Source organism: Triturus cristatus, chromosome 6, assembly GCF_964204655.1.
Source record: "Triturus cristatus chromosome 6, aTriCri1.1, whole genome shotgun sequence".
NCBI lineage: Eukaryota > Metazoa > Chordata > Amphibia > Caudata > Salamandridae > Triturus > Triturus cristatus.
This window is the reverse complement of record NC_140589.1, coordinates 1182264337-1182289087: the sequence shown is the minus strand read 5'-3', so window position 1 is coordinate 1182289087 and position 24751 is coordinate 1182264337.

Genomic DNA, 24751 nt, shown 5'->3' with positions numbered 1-24751 from the left:
TGTTTGCAAAGTGCCCTCAGCTTTATGGGGTAAGAGATATACAGTTGAGCAATGAAGCATGTGCCCAAATCTGGCTGGACATTGCACACAATGCAGTGCAGTGCAGTGGGACAGTACCACCAGCAGGGTAAAGTGTGTAAAAAAACACTGGGAGGCCCTGCAACACTGGGATAAATCAAGCCCAGGACATCATGGGAGTGTCCTCCCAACAGCATACACAGCAGCCCTGCTTGGTTCAACTGCACGAGACTCCTAAAAGCTACCTGGCAGACCCTACATGCTCAACTGGAAGAGTTTGAGCAGGAGAGACATGATAAGAACATGTACTTTATTATTTGTCATGAGGTTTGACATGAGTGGTGAGAGAGATTTCTTGTCATGTGTTGTTTGTGGCCTTTAGCATAACCTACATCATAGCTGCAAAATTTCCAAGGTACGTGCATCAGTTTATCATTCTGTTAAACCTTTTCTCAAGGAATTCTGGGACTTGTAGTTCTTTCACAAATGCATAGGATTGTATTCCAAGTGTTGCGTCTTCCCAAGCTTGGGTACCCGCCAATGATTACACCACACACAGAGCTTGGTAAAACGGTTCTTTCTTTGTCTGCATGTAACTGCAAATTCAACATTTTAAAACAAGCTTTCATTACGTTCCGCTCTGACATCTACGTTACAGCTCTACAGAGTCTATTCGGAGGCAAAAGGGCACCATCATGAAACCCGCAAGACACTACATCACCTCCTCTGTTAAATAAAAACAAAAAACAATTACAAATCAGTAAATATATATGCATGTGTGTGTGTATATATATATATATATTCACTGGAAAAAACATAGGTTTCAGGGATGTTGTAGTTAGTTGGACATTTCACTTGTACAAAACCAGAGAAATTCAGCCGTTATAGTTAGTTCAGCTAACTATAACTCGTGCCCCCGCAAAGCACTGCTGATAACGTCACATATTTCATCATTTATGACATGGTCAGTGACTTCTCTGATGACATCTCAAATGACATCACTGATGTCATCATCCACGTGATAATCTGATGCACCTCCTCACACTCTACTATATCCTTTGATACACCCACTGTAAAATACAGACCACCATTTTCAAAACCATCAACACACCAATACCAGTTACTACATACGCACTCACTGATTCCTAGGTCTACACACACATACACTCATTCACCCATACAATCACTCATACATGCAGTCACTCATCAATGCAACACTATCATATGCACTCATACACCTATACAGACACTCACACACCACCACTCACCCATGGAGTTACTCACACACCTAGTCAGTCATGCAAAGAATCAATCACACTCCCATTTACTCACCTATACAGTTATACACACACCACCTCACCTATTCAAACAGATACGAATGCATACTTACTCTCTTATATAATCACTGATACAAGTACACACTCATACATATAGCCACTCTCACAATCACTGACTCTCATGTCTAGTCATTTATATACTCCAACTCTCACATACACTGCCTTTTACATATGTAGTTACTTGGACATGTACCACTGAGACATCCATTCGCTCACCAACATATCTATACACACACTCACCCACCCATACAGCTGTTTGCACATGCACTCGAACCCATACACCCAGTGAATCAACCACTCACACATGTATGCACAGAGTCACACCTCCCACCCACCCACACACACACTCAGGCACCCATACAAATACTCAGGCAACCAATCAATAACCCATATAGACACTCATGTAGCTACTGAACAACCCATGCAGCAGCTTACACAACAACAGACAGACTGATACAGACATTCACGCAGTTTAGTCACGAACCCATGCATTGATTAAGACACATTTAATCACTCACTTATACAGTCAGTCACACACCTACTAAATCCTCCATCCAGTCACTTATACACCCACTCATTCTTCAATACACCTTGGCATATATATTAAAAATATTTAAATTGTAGAGAAACACACAGTCACTGGATGCTGTCATCAGTGATGTCATCATTTATGTCATTTGAGATGTCATCAGTGATGTCACTGACCATGTCTTGAATGATGTAATATGTGACGTCATCAACAGTGCATTGCGGGGGCGCGAGTTATAGTTAGCTGAACTAACTATAACTTCCCTGAAACCTATGGTTTTTTCAGTAAATTTCAAAGGTTTTTTAAATGCTAAATTCTAACTATAACGTGCCTGAAACCTATGGTTTTTTCAGTGAATTTCAATGTTTTTTTAAATGCTCATTTCTAACTATAGCATCCATGAAACCTATGGTTTTTTCAGTGAATTTCAAAGGTTTTTGAAATGCTAATTTCTAACTATAACATACCAGTTGCATTTCCAGTGTGGAGGACAAAGGTGAGCTTGGCCCTCGGAACACCTCTTAGCAATCCCACTGTGTGGGATTTACTGGAGGTAACAGGAGGAGTAGTTAGCCCCCAACATCAACCTTGGGAGCCAACTAGCCCTTTTATTACCACCAGTAAGTCCCACACAGCAGGATTGCTAACTTCTTATATCAGGCCCGCCTCCTCCCTTCACCACTGTGCAAACACGCCCCCTGGCGGGTTTGAAGTTGGGGGATTAATTTCCCTTGAATCCTGACTGTCCATGGGGGCCAACTAGCCCACCAGGTACCTCCAGAAAGCGCCACAGAGCTGCGTTGCAGAGAGGTGGTCCGAGGCCATGCCCCTTTTTACACATCTCTGAAACACAACCCCCGTTGGCACTTACTGGACATACCTGGTGGGCTAGTTGGCCCCCAGGGACCCTCAGGATTCAAGGGAAATTAATTCCCCAACTTACAACGTGCCAGGGGGCGCGTTTGCTGAGTGCTGCAGTTAGGGGGCGGGGCCTCTGCCGCAATGCCGGCTTTTTTATTTTATTTTACAAGGGGGGCTCTGTGGCCGCCTTCTTTTACATTAATTAGTGCCATGGGACCCCATCGCCCAGGGCCTGCTATTTAAAAAATAAAAAAATAAAAAAATGGGAAGGGGGCCATGCGGACCACCTCCCGAGGCCAATTTTGACCCCGGGGACCCCATCTGCCGGGGCATGGCCACATTTTGATTTAAAAAATATATTTTTTTAAAGGAGGAGGGCTGCGTGGCCCCCCCTCCAGGGTCACTTCTGGCCCTGGGGACCCATCACCAGGGGCCGGCCCTTTCCGTTGGTGACCATGGGAGGAGCCCATGGTCCACTCTCTCCCCACCTCCTGCGGGAGCCGGCATTGCTTTTCCACAAAGGGAGCTGCTGACATGCAGCTCCCCTTATGGAAAAGCAATCTGGTTTGGATTTTGGAAGCGAGAGCAGAAAACCTTACAAAATACAAACCAGAGTTTGCTATGACAGGGCGGGAGCCACACGGCTCCCGTCCAGGCATAGCAAACAGCAGTGTCCCGAGGGTGGGCGTTCCGGGACACTGCAGGAGCTGGCCCTGGGTGGTGGCAGTCCCCAGGCCATCGAGGGCTCCAGGATGGGGGCCGCGCAGCCCCCCTCCCAACGTGTTTGAAGCCCCGGGCAGGTGGTGGTCCCAGGGGCATGGGGGTCTAACACAGACCCCCAAATTTAGATATATGGTGCCCCTGGGAGGTGATGGTCCCTGGGGCATGTGGGGGGGCTCATGCCCTCCCCACACATTTGTTTTTTTTTAAACTGAGCTCCGGGGAGGTGGTGGTCCCCAGGGCTGCCCCCAACTTTACATTTGAAAAGCCTTGGGGAGGTGGTGGTCCCCGGGGAGTGTGTGGGGGATTGAGCCCCCACACACATTTTTTTTAATTAACTAACGAGCCCCAGGGAGGTGGTAGTCCCTGGGGCTGTGGGGGGGCTGCGTGCCCCCCCACAACTCATAAATGAAGCCCCAGGGAGGTGGCGGTCCCTGGGGCAGCATGGGGGTTTGGGACCCCCATGCATTTTTTTCAGTGCCCCCGGGACCTGGCCAACTAAGTGCGGCAGCCCGCGCTTGTTTTTTTTTATTTTCTCGACCGGATTTGTGACCCCAACGCAAATTCGGACGATTTTTTTTTTTTTATGCTTTTTTTGGCCCTGGGGGGTCCTTGTGGGACCCCCTGAGCAGGCGTAGTGTTTCTACCCTGCCCCCCTGTTTTCTTATGACTCACCGAGTCACAAGATGGCTGCAAAAACTTCCTGGTTTGGAGTGTTGGCAGCCAGTCACAGTGAAGCTCGTGTTCGGGAGGTTTCGCGAACCCACCGCGGCCATAGATATCAAAACCTTTTCTTTTTCAAATTTCTCAGGAACTACTGAACGGATTTACACCATTTAACAAAAAGGACGTTTTCTGAACCAAATCCTACCTTTTTGCCAAATTTGGTATAATTCCGTTCAGCAGTTCAGGCTGTAGCTTTGTCTAAAATTTCCTATGGAAAAATACATGGAGAAAACACGTTTTGGGACCTCCCTTTTTTCTCAGCCCCCGCTTGGCGAATCACCCCGAAACTTTCAAGACAGGAGCTGACCAGAGCTGATCACTAGTTTTGTGAACCGGTGTCAAAGTTGTTGGTAAAATAAACCGCTTTTTCTATGGAAACTAGGTCCTAACTATAACTACCTACAGGCAACTGCCAGTAGGTAATATATATATATATATTATCTACTGGCGGTCGCCAGTAGATAGTTATAGTTAGGACCGTGTTTCCATAGGAAATCTGCAACATTCTATTTCGAATAACTTTGGCGCGGTTGACGAATCTTCGCAAAATGTTCAAAATAGGTGGGGCGCTCCGCTCCGCTCCTACCCTGAAAGTCTCGGGGTGATTCGTCAAGCGGGGGCCGAGAAAAAAGGGGGTCCCAAAACGTGTTTTCCCCATGCATTTTTCCATAGGGACCTTTAGTCCAAGGTACAGCCCGAACGGCTGAACAGAATTACTTGAAATTTGGCAGAGAGGTAGTCCTCAGGTCAGGGAAGTGCCTTTTGCAGGTCTGGTGTCAATCTGTTCAGTAGTTCCTGAGAAAATCAAAAGTAAAATCATATATATATATGTGGGCGGAGCCTAACCACACATCTCATCCTGAGATCTGATTGGCTGTCAGCACTTCATCCAAGAAGTGTTGGCAGCCATCTTGGGACCAATATACATGATAGCACCTCATTAAAAAGCATTGCAGTTAATAGAAGGTTTTAAGACTTTAGTTACATTATAAATCATTTGTTGATGGTACCATACTCATTTTAGGAATTGTGGTATGTTCTAAGGTGATTTCACCATGTGAAAAAGCCTTCTGCTGGGATAGCATGATTGAGAGAAAAATATGTTCTCATGCTTTTCCCACAGAGGTTTGGAAGGTGATCTATAAGCTAAACTGAGAGCATATTTTCTGTAAATTCACATTATCTTTCTCAGTCATGTGAGAATGAAGTCTGACATTCTCAGTAAAACATGTACATCCAACAAGGACAGAGACTGTCAGTTGATTCCTTTGTGTTCTACTGCAGCTTCCCAGAGTGTTCCAAAGAACAACTAGAGCGCTAACAGTCCTACTTATGATAAACGTATGGCACACCTGAAGCCATCTTGCTTGGATTAAAGTGGTAACTGTTAAAACATTTAATTTAAAAAGGAACAAAATGAGGGGGTTAATTTTTCCATAAAAATTATGATTAGTGCTGCAGAAAGAAAAATTAGGGCACATTTTGAGTGACTTCTCAAATCCTCTTCTATTTCATTAAAAAATTCTGACATGCAGACTGAAACATGCACTTTCAATACCAGCAGCAGTTTTCCCTGGTGAGCAGTAGCTTTACTACAGTGATCTAATGAGCAAAAAGAGTGCTAACATTCTGAATTTATGGCAAATGTGTGACACATCTGAATCCCTTCTTGATGGAATCAAAGTAAAAAACTGAAAGTATTTCCTACTGAGGAGACTGCAGTAAATGAGGAAATTAGGAAACTTCATAACAAATAGGTCTCCCAAGATGGCCACCAGAGACAAAAGAGCCCAAATGTAGCCCAAATATCACCCAGATGTAGCCCAAGTATAGCCCAATGACAGAATGTCCCAGAGTGTTCTTAAAAACAACTAGAGCGCTTACTGTCTTCATTATGACAAAAGTATGGCACACCTGAAGCCATCTTGATTGGAATAAACTGGTAACACTTAAAACATTTAATTTAAAAAGGAACACAATGAGGGGGTTCATTTTGCCATAGAAATTATGATTAATGCTGAAGAAAGAAAATGAGGGCACATTTTGAGTGACTTCTCAAATCCTCTTCTATTTCATTAAAAAATTCTGACATGCAGACTGAAACATGCACTTTTAATACCAGGAGCAGACTTCCAGGGTGAACAGTAGTTTTACTACAGTGATCTAATGAGCAACTAGAGTGCTAACATTCAGAATGTATGGCAAATGTGTGACATATCTGAATCCCTTCTTGATGGAATCAAAGTAAAAAACTGAAAGTATTTCCTACTGAGGAGACTGCAGTACATGAGGAAATTAGGAAACTTCATAACAAATAAGTCTCCCAAGATGGCCACCAGAGACAAAAGAGCCCAAATGTAGCCCAAATATCACCCAGATGTAGCCCAAGTATAGCCCAATGACAGAATGTCCCAGAGTGTTCTTAAAAACAACTAGAGCGCTTACTGTCTTCATTATGACAAAAGTATGGCACACCTGAAGCCATCTTGATTGGAATAAACTGGTAACACTTAAAACATTTAATTTAAAAAGGAACACAATGAGGGGGTTCATTTTGCCATAGAAATTATGATTAATGCTGAAGAAAGAAAATGAGGGCACATTTTGAGTGACTTCTCAAATCCTCTTCTATTTCATTAAAAAATTCTGACATGCAGACTGAAACATGCACTTTTAATACCAGGAGCAGACTTCCAGGGTGAACAGTAGTTTTACTACAGTGATCTAAAGAGCAACTAGAGTGCTAACATTCAGAATGTATGGCAAATGTGTGACATATCTGAATGCCTTCTTGATGGAACCAAAGTAAAAAACTGAAAGTATTTCCTACTGAGGAGACTGCAGTAAATGAGGAAATTAGGAAACTTCATAACAAATAAATCTCCCAAAATGGCCACCGGAGACAAAAGAGCCCAAATGTAGCCCAAAATCACCCAGATGTAGCCCAAATATAGCCCAATGACAGAAGTGTGCAAAACACTTATTATTTTGTGTTGTCGCAGTGTTATATAGTGCAGACTTGTCAGGTATTGGAGTGCTTTACATGAGCATTGGTTACATCACACAAGAACAAATTCATTTTGGTTGTAGACATGGGGAGACTAAATGATTTGACCAGAATCACAGAATGTCGAGCTGAAGCAGAAACTCCAACCTGGTCCCCAGTTGCAAAGTCTGCAGTTCTGGAAGTAACACCACATCCTCTCCCCAAAGTGCAACATTTAATCAAGTGGTCAACTGGATAGAAAAACATAAAGATAACAAATAATTTAAAAGTGCTTTGTCGCTATTTGAAAACTCAGAAAATATGTCCTTATTTTAGTCTTTTAGAGCACTAACCATAATTTTGATGCCAATAAGACCCGCTCATATATGTAATTTCTAAAGGAAATGCTCTAGGTATTACAGTTTTGATTACATCAAGATGACGTCAGGCGTTCCACACTTTTGTAATAAATATAGATGTTAGCAATCTAGTTGTTCATTAGGATACTGTTGAGAGGCAGAGGCCAGGGGCACGGACTCTGAAAATTGAAGGCAGGTAGGAGGGTGCAAAGGCAACAATTTAAACACACTGAGCAGGCAGGAAGGGCCGTGGCAGCACAACAGACTATGGAGGGCAGTGGAAAGGGGGGCAGGGGCAACAAACCAACAATACAGGACTTGCAAGAGAGGCTGTGGCAATGTAATAGACCATTGTGGGCAGAAGGAAGAGGCAATGGTAGTACAACCATACATGCCAACAGACCCGATTCAGCCAGGAAACGTCCAATGTTTTTAAGCTCAAATGGGCTTTATTTGATCTGTCTCCTGTCTACAATCTCCTCTTTTTCAATGTAACTCAAAGGGGAAAATCAATACCCCAGTTTTTTTTCAAAATCTCTCTCTTACCAAGTTCAAAATGTTCGCAAGTATGGTACATTGGTTCATGGAAGGAAATGGGGCAGGGACATGGACTTGGATAACAGAGGACAGGAGGGACATGGAGAGGTGCACCAAACTGACCCTGCAGGGCAGGCATCAGGGTTTGCAGCAGCATAATACACCACACAGGGCATGCGGGACGGGAGTGCAGCACAACAATCCATAGAAAGCAAGAGGGAGGGGACAGGACCATGCACATGGACAACAGAGAACAGAGGGGCAAGAGCCAATGGTAGCTATCTGACCATAATGGACAGACGGGAGAGAAAGCTGCAGCATAACAGACCATAAAGGGTAGGAGGGATGGACAGGGGCATTACAATGGAACAGACAAGCCAGGAGGGAGGGAGTAGGGGTCTCCACATGTAAACAGAGGGCTGGGGGCAAGGGGGCAGGGCAGGAGCAGCAAGATAGCCATGGAGGTCAGGCAGGATGGGCACTAGAAGCAAGACACACCATGAAGAGCAACAGTGAGACTGTGATGGCATACACACAGACCATGGAAGGAAGGTGGGGGGGTGTCAGGGGCAGCTAACTGACCACACAGGGAAGGTGGGAGGGGCCATGGCAGCACAGAAGACCATGCATGGCAAGTGGGAGGGTTAGTGGCAGCACAATGGCTATGATGGGCAAGAAGGAGGGTGCAGGGGCATGCACAAAGGACGATGGAGGATAGAAGGGAGGGTCAGGACCTGTGCACAGACAAGAAAGTTCAGGGGAAGGGGCCTCACAACAGACCGCACGGGGCATTCAGGAGGAGCAGTTGCAGCACAACAGACCAGGGAGGGCAGAAGGGTGTGGCAGTACAATGGACCATGTGGACAGGAGGAAGAGGATAGGGGCATGGCATGTGGACAGGCAGGGTGGAGGTGGCAGGGACAGGTTACCGTCATCTGACAATAGTAGGCAGGTGGGAGGGGAGTGGCAGCTCAACAGAACACTCAGAGTAGATAGGAGTGGCAGGTCCATGGAACATGGTGGGCAAAAAGGATGGAGCAGGGGCATGCACAAAGACATCGGAGGGCAGGGGGAAGGAGAATAGGGGCAGCAAGCTAAGCACAGAGTTTAAGCAGGAGGTCAATGATGGGACATAGAATTGGGCAATGGAGGGCAGGAGGAGTGGACTGGTACATCATACTAAATTGAGGGCAGTGGCAGCACATCAGACCATGCATGGCAGGAGGGAGGAGGCTAGTCCATGGATTCAATCAACAGAGGATAGGGAGGAGGGGGATGGGGCAGCAAGCTAACTGTTCAGAGAAGGCGGGTATTAGGAACTTTATTTTTTTTTAAACGTGTGTCTGTGCGAACTACTGAAAATATGAACAAGTATGCAGCATAATCTCACTTTTATTCAGGAAGAAGAGGACGTTTGTGACTGTGACTCCGGGCTCACTTGGCAGAAACACCCCCTGACCCTCCACCCCCTATCGCAAAATGTAATGCCCGTGAAAAGGGTAGGTGAACACAGTGTTATATAGAACATAGTCCTGAGAGCACGATTGAAAATGAAAACTAGATATAGTGTATGGTATAAACTATGCACCAAAAAGTGTGATATAAGATGAACCAGGCGTGAAATATAATATGCAATACATTTTGCGCAATGACAGATTCATTGGAGAGCGCGAGATAGCACAGGCACTAGCGCGTGCTATGCGATATGCGCCTTGGAGTGTAATATGCACAGGGCAGTGTTGTGTAACCTAACTAGTCTCTAAAGTTGTAATAGAAAATATGTGCTGGGGAGTGTAACGTTGCATATGCACTGTGACAAAGATATGGATCCCAGATTGTAATATGTATGGTATAGCACTGTGCGTTATAACATAGGCATCGAGGAAGGCACGTTAGATGGGGCAATATAACCCGTGCGAAGACAAGTGTGGCATGACATATTCACGGGGTGGTGTTACAGTGCACATGGGCTAGAGAGTGTCATAGCATATGCACTAGCTAGTGGAATACAACACAGAGCTGTGTGGCACTCAGCAGGCAATGGTGGGTGTAACACAGCATTGGGCTCTGCCAGGAGCGCGCTGTGACTCTCAAGTGATGTTCGTCCCCTTTCCAGAGAGTAAAATAAATAGTATTACACATCCGGCAGTGGATGTGTGTTTTATTAATCGTGAGGGGGGTTTCTTGCATAGTTTTGGTCGAATTTTTGTCGAATCCCCTTTGAATGGCTTGGTGTGCATGTGTATTAAATGTGCCCGTCAATAGCTACCCATGTTTGTATAAATAAACAACAAGGGTGTCTACCGGGATTAGGCACGGTAGGGCATCAGGCATGTCAGAGCTTCACTAGTGGTGTAAATACATTCCACGTGGATTCATTGTATGCATAGTCGCCTTTTAATGAATATCACGCAAATCGTCATGGTGATAGGTACGTACGGTTTGTCCAGCATGTCCTAGGTGTGTCTATAAATATATATTTTTTAAAAATAATAAAAATCAGTGGCCGGCCCTGGGGATTGGGGTCAAAAAAATATAATTAGGAGACAGGCCCTGGGGGATGGGGTCATCAGGGCCAATAAATTAGAATAAGAAGGGGAACCACACAGCCCCCATTCTTAAAAAATTAAAATAAATAAAAGACTGGCATCGTGCCGGAGGCGACGCCCCCTCCTTGCAGCACTCTGCAAACGCGCCCCCTGGCGAGTTGTAAGTTGAGGAATTAATTCCTCTTCAATACTGAGGGTCCCTGAGGGCCAACTAACCCAACAGGCATCTCCAGTGTGCGCCAGGGAGCTGCGCTGCAGCCAGGTGTTCTGAGGCCAAGCCCCTTTTTACACCTCTCTGCAACGCAGCTCTGTGGCGCTTACTGGAGGTACCTAGTGGTCTAGTGACCCTAGGGACCCTTAGGATTCAAGGGGACTTAATCTCTCAACTTAGAACAGCCACAGGGCGCGTTTACACAGTGGTGAAGGGAGGGGACGGGGCCTGAGGTGACGTGTGCAAACACGCACTATGGCACGTTTTAAATTGGGGATATAATTTCCCTTCAATACTGAGGGCCCCTGGGGGCTAACTAGCCCACCAAGTGCTTCCAGTAAGCGCCACTGAGCTGCATTGCAGAGAGGTGGTCCAGGCCGTACCACTTTTTACACCTCTCTGCAACGCAGCTCTGTGGCACTTACTGGAGGTACCTAGTGGGCTAGTTGGACCCTAGGGACCCTCAGGATTCAAATGAACTTAATCTCCCAACTAAAAACGGACACAGGGCGTGTTTACACAGTGGTGAAGGGAGGGGACGGGGCCTGAGTTAACGTGTGCAAAAACGCCCTGTGGCCTGTTTTAAGAGGTAGTTTTAATCCCCCTGCCCTATTATATACTAGGGGCTTACAGAGGAGGTCATGCTAATCACAGGGGGACCCCAACGCATAATGTTCCCTAGTGTATGAAGGTGTTTTCACTGTATTCTAAGTGTCTTTTAACATAGCACTGGCTCTAGGACTGGTTAGTCAGACTCAGTTACCACCAGTATCCGTCTGAAAAAGTTGAGGGTACAGGATGATTTTGCAATAAGGCTTCTTTCTGCTCTTCTTTTTTAAGGGTGGGCGTAGTTCGCGAAGTAGCACTTCGCGAAGCTACGCAAAGTGAAGTTCGCACTACGCGAGCTACGCGTAGCACTTCGCGAACTGCGAAGTAACATGTTCGCACTGTGCAAGATGTTGTTTTCAATGATTGCACAGTGCGGACAAGCAACCGGCACTGTGCAATCATTGAAAATGGCATCTTGCACAGTGCGAGCTGTAGTTTTCTGCTGCTCGAGTAGATTTTTACTCGAGCTGCAGCTTTCTCAACGCGAACTGGTAGTTTCTCATCGCGAGCGGTCGCGAGCATACGCGACCCCTCGCAATGAGAAACCTGACCTTCTCGCGTTGGGAATCTCGCCGGGAGGTTTATTTTCCATGCTCGCGATCGCGAACAAGGAAAAAGTCTCGCCAGGATGTCATTTTGCTTGCTCGCGGTCGCGAGCAAGCAAAAAATGACCGCAGCACTACGCAACACTACGCTACGCGTGTTCGCACTGTGCTACGTGCAGTTCGCGTAGTGCGAAGTAGCGCGAACTTCGCAAACTACGCGAGCGTAGCGTAGTGCTTCGCCCAGGCCTATTCTTTTTGTTCTTTCTGCACGTTATCCTTCTTCCTGCACTTTTCTTCGTCTTTGAGGACTTCTGTTGCTTCATTCTGCACTTCTTTTTTTTTTTTCTGTGCATCTTTTCTTCTTTCTTCACATGTCCTATCTCTGTAGGCATAGTTAGAAATTAGCATTTAAAAAACCTTTGAAATTCACAGAAAAAACCATAGGTTTCAGGCACGTTATAGTTAGGAATTAGCATTTAAAAAACCTCAGAAATTCACTGAAAAAACCATAGGTTTCAGGGGTGTTATAGTTAGCTGGACTTTTCACTTGTACAAAACCATTGAAATTCCCCCGTTATAGTTAGTTCAGCTAACTATAACTCGCGCGCCCGCAATGCACTGCTGATGACGTCACATATTACATCACTCATGACATGGTCAGTGACATCACTCATGACATCACTGATGACATCTCAAATGACATCACTGATGACATCATCCTTGTGATAGAGTGTCAGACCTCCTCTCACCCTAATATAACCTTTGATACACACATTCAAAAATAGAGACTACAATTTTCAAAACAATGGACATACCAATACCAGTTAAAACAACCTCTTCAGTAATTCTAAGATCCACATACACATCCACTCATTCACCAACAGTCCTATACAGTCACTCATACATGTACTCACTCATCATATGTACTCATACACCTATACATCCTGTTACACAATGCCACTCATCCATAGAGTTACTCACACACATAGTCACTCATGCTAATAAAGAATCAAACATACATTTACTTGCATATACAGTTATACACACACCACCACACTTACTTCTTTGGAAACTTACACATACTTAGTCTATTAAACAATCACTTATAGAAACACATACTTATTCATACAGGAACTCTTTCAATCTCTCACTCTCACATATACTCACTTATATACACCAATAGTCACATATACTAGTTTAAAACATATGTAGTTACTCATTAAGACACTATTGAGACAGTCATTCACTCACTAACACACCCATACACACACTCATCCACCCATACAGTCCTGCACACATGCTGTCTTCAACACATACAAACAGTGAGTCACTCATTCATGCAACTATGCACTATGTAATACCCCCCACAGAACCATGCAGACACTCAGACTGATACTCAAAAAACCAACTAATAACCTATATAGACACCCATGTAGCTACTCACCAACCCATGCAGCCACTTATACACAAAGTGAGAGACTGATACAGATATTTACATATTTAAACATTACTCACTAAGCCATGTATTCACTATGATACACTTAATCAGTCAGATACACAATCAATTTTTCAAAAACAAATCATCCATTTAGACACTTATATACTCATTTATTCTTCCATCGACCTTGAGATATACATATATAAAACATATTTAATTTTCAGAAAAACAAACATTCACTGGATGATGTCATCAGTGATGTCATCAGTGATGTCATTTGAGATGTCATCAGTGATGTCATGAGTGATGTCACTGACCATGTCATGAGTGATGTAATATGTGACGTCATCAGCAGTGCATTGCGGGCGCGCGAGTTATAGTTAGCTGAACTAACTATAACGGGGGAATTTCAATGGTTTTGTACAAGTGAAAAGTCCAGCTAACTATAACACCTCTGAAACCTATGGTTTTTTCAGTGAATTATATATATATATATATATCTATATCTATATCAGTGAGGACATTTTATCAAATAGATAGCTGCGGTTGGGTGTAGTCCGGAGGCCACATTGATGGGACGTCACCTGGTGTTTCGAATTTCCCACTTACTTAAGGGGGATCCGCATATGGACTGCAAATACCAGCATGCAGCAGCCTGTTTCAACAGCGCGAATTGTAATATTTCTTTAAGGCAAAGGAGGAGCCTCGATTAAGACTCTAATGGGAGTGGTAAGTGAACACCTAAATGGCCACCAGGTGCGAGGCTCTCCTATTGTGACAGGCACTGAGGAAAGCTGAATCGCTGAAACGCGTCTGCCATATTGTTACCCAGTTTGCGCTGTGAACTTACCCTGAAATAAATCCTCCTGAATGTATCCTGGCGGTGTTGGACCCTTCTTTCACTTTGAGTGGGGATTTGGACTCTGTGTTACGCCAGTATTGTAGGCACTGGCTTTTCCGACACGCCCTCTCGGTCAGGAAGCACCGTGTTAGCCAGCAATCTTTGGACTTGTGTTTTCGAATGCACAACACAGCGCCCCCCGCGCAGATGAAAGCACCACAGTGTGAAGACATCACTGCGTGGGGAGAGAGGAGCAGCATTGACTGCAGGGAGCATCGAGGGGTCTCAGTGAGGACATTTTATTAAACAGGAAGCTGCGGTTGGGTGTAGTCCAGAGGCCACAGTGATGGGATGCCACCTGGTGTTTCGGATTTCCCACTTACTTAAGGGGGATCCTCATATGGACTGCAAATACCAGCATGCAGCAGCCTGTTTCAACAGCGCAAATTGTAATATTTCTTTAAGGCAAAGGAGGAGCTTCGATTAAGACTCTAATGGGAGTGGTCAAGTGAACACCTAAATGGCCACCAGGTGCGAAGCTCGCCTATTGTAACAGGCACTGAGGAAAGCTGAATCGCTGAAACGCGTCTGCCGTATTGTTACCCAGTTTGCGCTGTGAACTTACCCTGAAATAAATCCTCCCGAATGTATCCTGGCGGTATCGGACCGTTCTTTCACTTTGAGTGGGGATTTGGGCTATATATATATATATATATATATATATATGTTGCGGATTTCCTATGGAAAATAGGTCCTAACTATAACTATCTACTGGCGACTGCCGGTAGATAATATATATATATATATATATTCACTGAAAAAACCATAGGTTTCAGGGGCGTTATAATTAGCTGGACTTTCACTCGTACAAAACCATTGAAATTCCCCCGTTATAGTTAGTTCAGCTAACTATAACTCGCGCGCCCGCAATGCACTGCTGATGATGTCACATATTACATCACTCATGACATGGTCAGTGACATCACTGCTGATGCACTGCTGATGTGACGTCATCAGCAGTGCATTGCGGGCGCGCGAGTTATAGTTAGCTGAACTAACTATAATGGGAGAATTTCAATGGTTTTGTACGAGTGAAAAGTCCAGCTAACTATAACACCCCTGAGACCTATGGTTTTTTCAGTGAATTTCAAATGTTTTTTAAATACTAATCTCTAACTATGCCTACAGAGATAGGACATGTGAAGAAAGAAGAAAAAATGCACAGAAAAAAAAAAGAAATGCAGAAAGAAGCAACACAAGTCCCCAAAGACGAAGAAAAGTGCAGGAAGAAGGATAACGTGCAGAAAGAACAAACAGAAGAGCAGAAAGGAGACTTGCTGCAAAATCATCCTGTACCCTCAACTTTTTCAGACGGATACTGGTGGTAACTGAGTCTGACTAACCAGTCCTAGAGCCAACGCTATGTTAAAAGACACTCAGAATACAGTGAAAATACCTACATACACTAGGGAACACTATGCGTTGGGGTCCCCCTGTGATTCGCATGACCTCCTCTTTAAGCCCCTAATATATATTAGGGCAGGGGGATTAAAACTACTTCAGAAGCGCGCCACAGGACGCGTTTGTACACGTCACCTCAGGCCCTGCCCCCTCCCTTCCCCACTGTGTAAACACACCCTGTGGCCATTTTAAGTTGGGAGATTAAGTCCCCTTGAATCCTGAGGGTCCCTAGGGTCCAACTAGACCACTAGGTACCTCCAGTAAGCACCACAAAGCTGCGTTCCAGAGAGATGTACAAAGGGGCACGGCCTAGACCATCTCTCTGCAACGCAGCGCAGTGGCACTTACTGGAAGCATCTGGTGGGTAGTTGGCCCCCAGGATCCCTCAGGATTGAAGGTGAATTATTTCCCCAACTTAAAACACGCCACAGGGTGTGTTTGCACACGTTAACTCAGGCCCCATCCCCTACCTTCACCACTGTGTAAACACGCCCTGTGGCCATTTTTAGTTGGGAGATCAAGTTCATTTGAATCCTGAGGTTCCATAGGGTCCAACTAGCCCACTAGGTACCTCCAGTAAGCGCCACAGAGCAGCGTTGCAGAGAGGTGTAAAAAGTGGCACGGCCTGGACCACCTCTCTGCAACGCAGCTCAGTGGCACTTACTGGAAGCACCTGGTGGGCTAGTTAGCCCCCAGGGGCCCTCAGGATTGAAGGGGAATTATTTCCCCAACTTAAAACGCGCCATAGAGCGTGTTTGCACACGTCACCTCAGGCCCCGTCCCCTCCCTTCCCCACTGTGTAAACATGCCCTGTGGCCGTTTTAAGTTGGGAGATTAAGTCCTCCTGAATCCTGAGGGTCTCTAGGGGCAAAATAGCCCACTAGGTACGTCCAGTAAGGGCCAGAGAGCTGCGTTGCAGAGAGGTGTAAAAAGGGGCACGGCCTGCACCACCTCTCTGCAACGCAGAGCAGTGGCGCTTACTGGAAGCACTTGGTGGGCTAGTTGGCCTCCAGGGTCCCTCAGGATTGAAAGGGAATTATTTCCCCAACTTAAAACGTGCCACCGGGCTTGTTTGAGCACGTCACCTCAGGCCCCGTCCCCTCCCTTCACCACTGTGTAAACACGCCCTGTGGCCGTTCTAAGTTTGCAGACTTCCCTGGTGAGCAGTAGCTTTACTACAGTGATCAATTAAGCTACTAGAGAGCTAACATTCTGAATTTATGGCAAATGTGTGACACATCTGAATGCCTTCTTGATGGAATCAAAGTAAAAAACTTAAAGTATTTCCTACTGAGGAGACTGTAGTAATGTAGCCCAAAGACAGAAGTGTGCAAAACACTTATTTTTTGTGTTTTTGCAGTTTTATATAGTGCAGACTTATCAGGTATTGGAGTGCTTTACATGAGCATTGGTTACATCACACAAGATCAAAGTCATTTTGGTTGTAGACGTGGGGAGATTAAGTGATTTGACCAGAATCACAGAATGTTGAGCTGAAGAAGAAACAACAACCTGGTTCCCCAGTTGCAAAGTCTGCAGCTCTGGAAGTAACACCACATCCTCTCCCCTTAGTGCAACATGTAATCAAGTGGTCAACTGGATAAAAAACACATAAAGATTACAAATAATTTAAAAGTTCTTTGTCGCTATTTGAAAACTCAGAAAATATGTCCTTATTTTAGTTTTTTAGAGCACTAACCAAAATTTTGATGCAAATAAGACCCTCTCATACATGTAATTTCTAAAGTAAATACTCAAGGTATTACAGTTTTGATTATATCAAGATGACGTCAGGCATTTCACACTTTTGTAATAAATATAGAATGTTAGCAGTCTAGTTGTTCATTGGGATACTGGTGAGAGGCAGAGGCCAGGGGCAAGGACTCTGAAAATTGAAGGCAGGTAGGAGAGTGCAGAGGCAACAATTTGACCACACTGGGCAGGCAGGGCGGGCAGTGGCAGCACAACAGACTATGGAGGGCAGTGGAAAGGGGGGCAGGGGCAACAAACCAACAGTACAGGACTGGTAAGAGAGGCTGTGGCAATATAATAGACCATTGTGGGCAGAAGGAAGAACAAGTGGTAGTACACCCATACATGCCAACAGACCCGATTCAGCCAGGAAACTTCCAATGTTTTGAAGCTCAAATGGGCTTTATTTGATCTGTCTCCTGTCTACAATCTCCTCTTTTTCAATGTAACTCAAAGGGGAAAATCAATACCCCAGTTTGTTTTCAAAATCTCCATCTTACCAAGTTCAAAATGTTCGCAAGTATGGTACATTGGATCATGGAAGGCAGGAGGAATTGGGGTAGGGACACAGACTCGGATAACAGAGGACAGGAGGGACATGGAGAGGGGCACCAAACGGACCCTACAGGGCTGGCATCAGGGTTTGCAGCAGCACAATACACCCCACAGGGCATGCAGGACAGGAGTGCAGCACAACAATCCATAGAAAGCAATAGTGAGGGGACAGGACCATGCACATGGACAACAGAGCCAGGAGGGAGGGAATAGGGGTCTGCACATGGAAACAGAGGGCTGGGGGAAAGGGGGCAGGGCAGGAGCAGCAAGGTGACCATAGAGGTCAGGCAGGATGGGCACTAGAAACAAGACACACCATGGAGAGCAACAGTGAGACTATGATGGCATACACACAGACCATGGAGGGAAGGTGGGAGGGGGTCAGGGGCCGCTAGCTGACCACACAGGGAAGGTGGGAGGGGCCGTGGCAGCACAGAAGACCATGCATGGAAAGCGGGAGGGTTAGTGGCAGCACAATGGCTATGAGGGCAAGAAGGAGGGTGTAGGGGCAAGCACAAAGGACCATGGAGGATAGAAGGGAGGGTCAGGACCTGGGCACAGACAAGAGAGTTCAGGGGAAGGGGCCTCACAACAGACCACGCGGGGCAGGCAGGAGGAGCAGTTGCAGCACAACAGACCAGGGAGGGCAGAAAGGTGTGGCAGTAAAATGGACCATGGAGGACAGGAGGAAGAGGATAGGGGCATGGCATGTGGACAGGCAGGGTGGAGGTGGCAGGGACAGGTTACCGTCATCTGACGATGCTAGGCAGGTGGGAGGGGAGTGGCAGCTCAACAGAACACTCAGAGTAGATAGGAGTGGTAGGTCCATGGAAAATGGTGGGCAAAAAGGATGGAGCAGGGGCATGCACAAAGACATCGGAGGGCAGGGGGAAGGAGAATAGGGGCAGCAAGCTAAGCACAGAGGCTAAGCAGGAGGTCAATGATGGTTAGAATTGGGCAATGGAGGGCAGGAGGAGTGGACTGGTACATCATGCTAAATGGAGGGCAGTGGCAGCACATCAGACCATGCATGGCAGGAGGGAGGAGGCTAGTCCATGGATTCAGACAACAGAGGATAGGGAGGAGGTGGATGGGGCAGCAAGCTAACTGTTCAGAGAAGGTGGGTATTAGGAACTTTATTGTTTTTAAAATGTGTGTCTGTGCGAACTACTTAAAATATGAACAAGTATGCAGCATAATCTCACTTTAATTCAGGAAGAAGAGGACGTTTGGGACTGTGACTCCAGGCTCACTTGACAGAAACACCCCCTGACCCTCCACCCCCATCGCAAAATGTAATGCACGTGAAAAGGGTAGGTGGACGCAGTGTTATATAGAACATAGTCCTGAGAGCACGATTTAAAATGAAAAATAGATATAGTATATGGTGTAAACTATGCACCAAAAAGTGTGATATAAGATGAACCGGGGCGTGAAATATAATATGCAATACATTGTGCACAATGACAGATTCATTGGAGAGACCGAGATAGCACAGGAACTAGCGCGTGTTATGCGATATGCGCCTTGGAGTGTAATATGTACAGGGCAGTGTTGTGTGACCTAATTAGTCTCTAAAGTTGTAATATAAAATATGTGCTGGGGAGTGTAATGTTGCATATGGACTGTGACAAAGATATGGATCCCAGATTGTAATATGTATGCCATAGCGCTGTGCGTTATAACATAGGCATCGAGGAAGGCACGTTAGATGGGGCAATATAACCCGTGCGAAGGCAAGTGTCGCATGACATATTCACGGGGTGGTGTTACAGTGCACATGGGCTAGAGAGTGTCATAGCATATGCACTAGCTGGTGGAATACAACACAGAGGTGTGAAGCACTCGGCAGGCACTGGTGGGTGTAACACAGCATTGGGCTCAGCCAGGAGCACGCTGTGACTCTCAAGTGAGGTTCGTCTCCTTTCCAGAGAGTAAAATAAATAGTATTACGCATCCGGCGGTGGATGTGTATTTTATTAAATGTGAGGGGGGTTTCTTGCATAGTTTGGTCGAATTTTTGTCGAATCCCCTTTGAATGGCTTGGTGTGCGTGTATATTAAATGTGCCCGTCAATAGCTACCCATGTTTGTATAAATCAACGACAAGGGTGTCTACTTGGAGAGTACCCACCGGCGGGGGCGCCGGGATTAGGCATGGTAGGGCGTCAGACACGTCAGAGCTTCACTAGCGGTGTAAATACATTCCATGTGGATTCATTGTATGCATAGTCGCCTTTTAATGAATATCGCGCAAATCGTGATGGTGATAGGTATGTACGGTTTGTCCAGCATGTCCTAGGTGTTTCTTTAAATATATATTTTTTTTAAATAATAAAAAACAAAGGCCGGCCCCGGGGGATGGGGTCCCCAGGGCCATAAGTGGCCTGAGGAGGGGGGCAACGCAGCCCCCTCCTAAAAAAAAAAAAAAAAGAAAAGGCCATGACCCGGTGGTTGGGGTCCCCGGGCCGATTAAGGCCTTGGGACGACCAAATTAATTTTTTCCAACAAAAAAAATTAGGGTGCAGGCCCTGGGGGATGGGGTCCCCAGGGCCAGTAAATTAGAAAAAGAAGGGGAGCCACACAGCCCTCCTTCTTAAAAAAATAAAATAAATAAAAGACCGGCATTGTGCCGGAGGCCACGCCCCCTCCTTCCAGCACTCTGCAAATGCGCCCCCTGGCCAGTTGTAAGTTGGGGAATTAACTCCCCTTCAATACTAAGGGTCCCTGAGGGCCAACTAGCCCAACAGGTATCTCCAGTATGTGTTCTGAGGCCACGCCCCTTTTTACACCTCTATGAAACGCAGCTCTGTGGCACTTATTGGAGGTACCTAGCGGGCTAGTTTGACCCTAGGGACCATTAGGGTTCAAGGGGACTTAATCTCTCAACTTTGAATGGCCACAGGGTGCGTTTACACAGTGGTGAAGGGAGGGGACGGGCCTGAGGTGACGTGTGCAAACACGCCCTGTGGTGCGTTTTAAGTTGGGGAAATAATTCCCTTTCAATCCTGAGGGACCCTGGGGGCCAACTAGCCCACCAGGTGCTTCCAGTAAGCGACACTGCTCTGCATTGCAGAGAGGTGGTGCAGGCCGTGCCCCTTTTTACACCTCTCTGCAATGGCACTTACTGGACGTACCTAGTGGGCTATTTTGCCCCTAGGGATCCTCAGGATTCAAGGGGACTTAATCTCCCAACTTAAAAAACGGCCACAGGGCGTGTTTACACAGTGGGGAAGGGAGGGGACGGGGCCTGAGGTGACGTGTGCAAACACGCCCTATGGCACGTTTTAAGTTAGGGAAATAATTCCCCTTCAATCCTGAGGGCCCCTGGGGGCTAACTAGCCCACCAGGTGCTTCCAGTAAGTGCCACTGAGCTGCGTTGCAGAGAGGTGGTCCAGGCCGTGCCACTCTTTACACCTCTCTGCAACGCAGTTCTGTGGCGCCTACTGGAGGTAGCTAGTGGGCTAGTTGGACCCTAGGGACCCTCAGTATTCAAATGAACTTAATCTCCCAACTATAAACGGCCACAGGGCGTGTTTACACAGTGGGGAAGTGAGGGGACGGGGCCTAAGGTGACGTGTGCAAACACGCCCTGTGGCGCGTTTTAAGAGGTAGTTTTAATCCCCTGCCCTATTATATACCAGGGGCTTACAGAGGAGGTCATGCTGATCACAGGGTGACCGCAACGCATAGTGTTCCCTAGTGTATGTAGGTGTTTTCACTGTATTCTGAGTGTCTTTTAACATAGCACTGGTTCTAGGACTGGTTAGTCAGACTCAGTTACCAGCAGTATCCGTTTGAAAAAGTTGAGGGTACAGGATGATTTTGCAACAAGGCTTCTTTCTGCTCTCCTGTTTGTTCTTTCTGCACATTATCCTTCTTCCTGCACTTTTCTTCGTCTTTGAGGACTTCTGTTGCTTCTTTCTGCATTTCTTTTTTTTCTTTCTGTGCGTTTTTTCTTCTTTCTTCACATGTCCTATCTCTGTAGGCATAGTTAGAAATTAGCATTTAAAAAACCTTTGAAATTCACAGAAAAAACCATAGGTTTCAGGCACGTTATAGTTAGGAATTAGCATTTAAAAAACCTCAGAAATTCACTGAAAAAACCATAGGTTTCAGGGGTGTTATAGTTAGCTGGACTTTTCACTTGTACAAAACCATTGAAATTCCCCCGTTATAGTTAGTTCAGCTAACTATAACTCGCGCGCCCGCAATGCACTGCTGATGACGTCACATATTACATCACTCATGACATGGTCAGTGACATCACTCATGACATCACTGATGACATCTCAAATGACATCACTGATGACATCACTGATGACATCATCCTTGTGATAGAGTGGCAGACCTCCTCTCACCCTAATATAACCTTTGATACACACATTCAAAAATAGAGACTACAATTTTCAAAACAATGGACATACCAATACCAGTTACAACAACCTCTTCATTAATTCTAAGATCCACATACACATCCACTCATTCACCAACAGTCCTATACAGTCACTCATACATGTACTCACTCATCATATGTACTCATACACCTATACATCCTGTTACACAATGCCACTCATCCATAGAGTTACTCACACACATAGTCACTCATGCTAATAAAGAATCAAACATACATTTACTTGCATATACAGTTATACACACACCACCACACTTACTTCTTTGGAAACTTACACATACTTAGTCTTTTAAACAATCACTTATAGAAACACATACTTATTCATACAGGAACTCTTTCAATCTCTCACTCTCACATATACTCACTTATATACACCAATAGTCACATATACTAGTTTAAAACATATGTAGTTACTCATAAAGACACTATTGAGACAGTCATTCACTCACTAACACACCCATACACACACTCATCCACCCATACAGTCCTGCACACATGCTGTCTTCAACACATACAAACAGTGAGTCACTCATTCATGCAACTATGCACTATGTAATACCCCCCACCGAACCATGCAGACACTCAGACTGATACTCAAAAAACCAACTAATAACCTATATAGACACCCATGTAGCTACTCACCAACCCATGCAGCCACTTATACACAAAGTGAGAGACTGATACAGATATTTACATATTTAAACATTACTCACTAAGCCATGTATTCACTATGATACACTTAATCAGTCAGATACACAATCAATTTTTCAAAAACAAATCATCCATTTAGACACTTATATACTCATTTATTCTTCCATTGACCTTGAGATATACATATATAAAACATATTTAATTTTCAGAAAAACACACATTCACTGGATGATGTCATCAGTGATGTCATCAGTGATGTCATTTGAGATGTCATCAGTGATGTCATGAGTGATGTCACTGACCATGTCATGAGTGATGTAATATGTGACGTCATCAGCAGTGCATTGCGTGCGCGCGAGTTATAGTTAGCTGAACTAACTATAACGGGGGAATTTCAAGGGTTTTGTACAAGTGAAAAGTCCAGCTAACTATAACACCCCTGAAACCTATGGTTTTTTCAGTGAATTATATATATATATATATATATATATATATATATATCTATATCAGTGAGGACATTTTATTAAATAGAAAGCTGCGGTTGGGTGTAGTCCGGAGGCCACATTGATGGGACGTCACCTGGTGTTTCGGATTTCCCACTTACTTAAGGGGGATCCGCATATGGACTGAAAATACCAGCATGCATCAGCCTGTTTCAACAGCGCGAATTGTAATATTTCTTTAAGGCAAAGGAGGAGCCTCGATTAAGACACTAATGGGAGTGGTCAAGTGAACACCTAAATGGCCACCAGGTTCGAGGCTCTCCTATTGTGACAGGCACTGAGGAAAGCTGAATCGCTGAAACGCGTCTGCCATATTGTTACCCAGTTTGCGCTGTGAACTTACCCTGAAATAAATCCTCCTGAATGTATCCTGGAGGTGTTGGACCCTTCTTTCACTTTGAGTGGGGATTTGGACTCTGTGTTATGCCAGTATTGTAGGCACTGGCTTTTCCCACACGCCCTCTCGGTCAGGAAGCACCGTGTTAGCCAGCAATCTTTGGACTTGTGTTTTCGAATGCACAACACAGCGCCCCCTGCGCAGATGAAAGCACCACAGTGTGAAGACATCACTGCGTGGGGAGAGAGGAGCAGCATTGACTGCAGGGAGCATCGAGGGGTCTCAGTGAGGACATTTTATTAAACAGAAAGCTGCGGTTGGGTGTAGTCCAGAGGCCACAGTGATGGGATGCCACCTGGTGTTTCGGATTTCCCACTTACTTAAGGGGGATCCTCATATGGACAGCAAATACCAGCATGCAGCAGCCTGTTTCAACAGCGCAAATTGTAATATTTCTTTAAGGCAAAGGAGGAGCATCGATTAAGACTCTAATGGGAGTGGTCAAGTGAACACCTAAATGGCCACCAGGTGCGAAGCTCGCCTATTGTAACAGGCACTGAGGAAAGCTGAACCGCTGAAACGCGTCTGCCGTATTGTTACCCAGTTTGCGCTGTGAACTTACCCTGAAATAAATCCTCCCGAATGTATCCTGGCAGTATCGGACCGTTCTTTCACTTTGAGTGGGGATTTGGGCTCTATATATATATATATATATATATATATATATGTTGCGGATTTCCTATGGATAATAGGTCCAAACTATAACTATCTACTGGCGACTGCCGGTAGATAATATATATATATATATTTTCA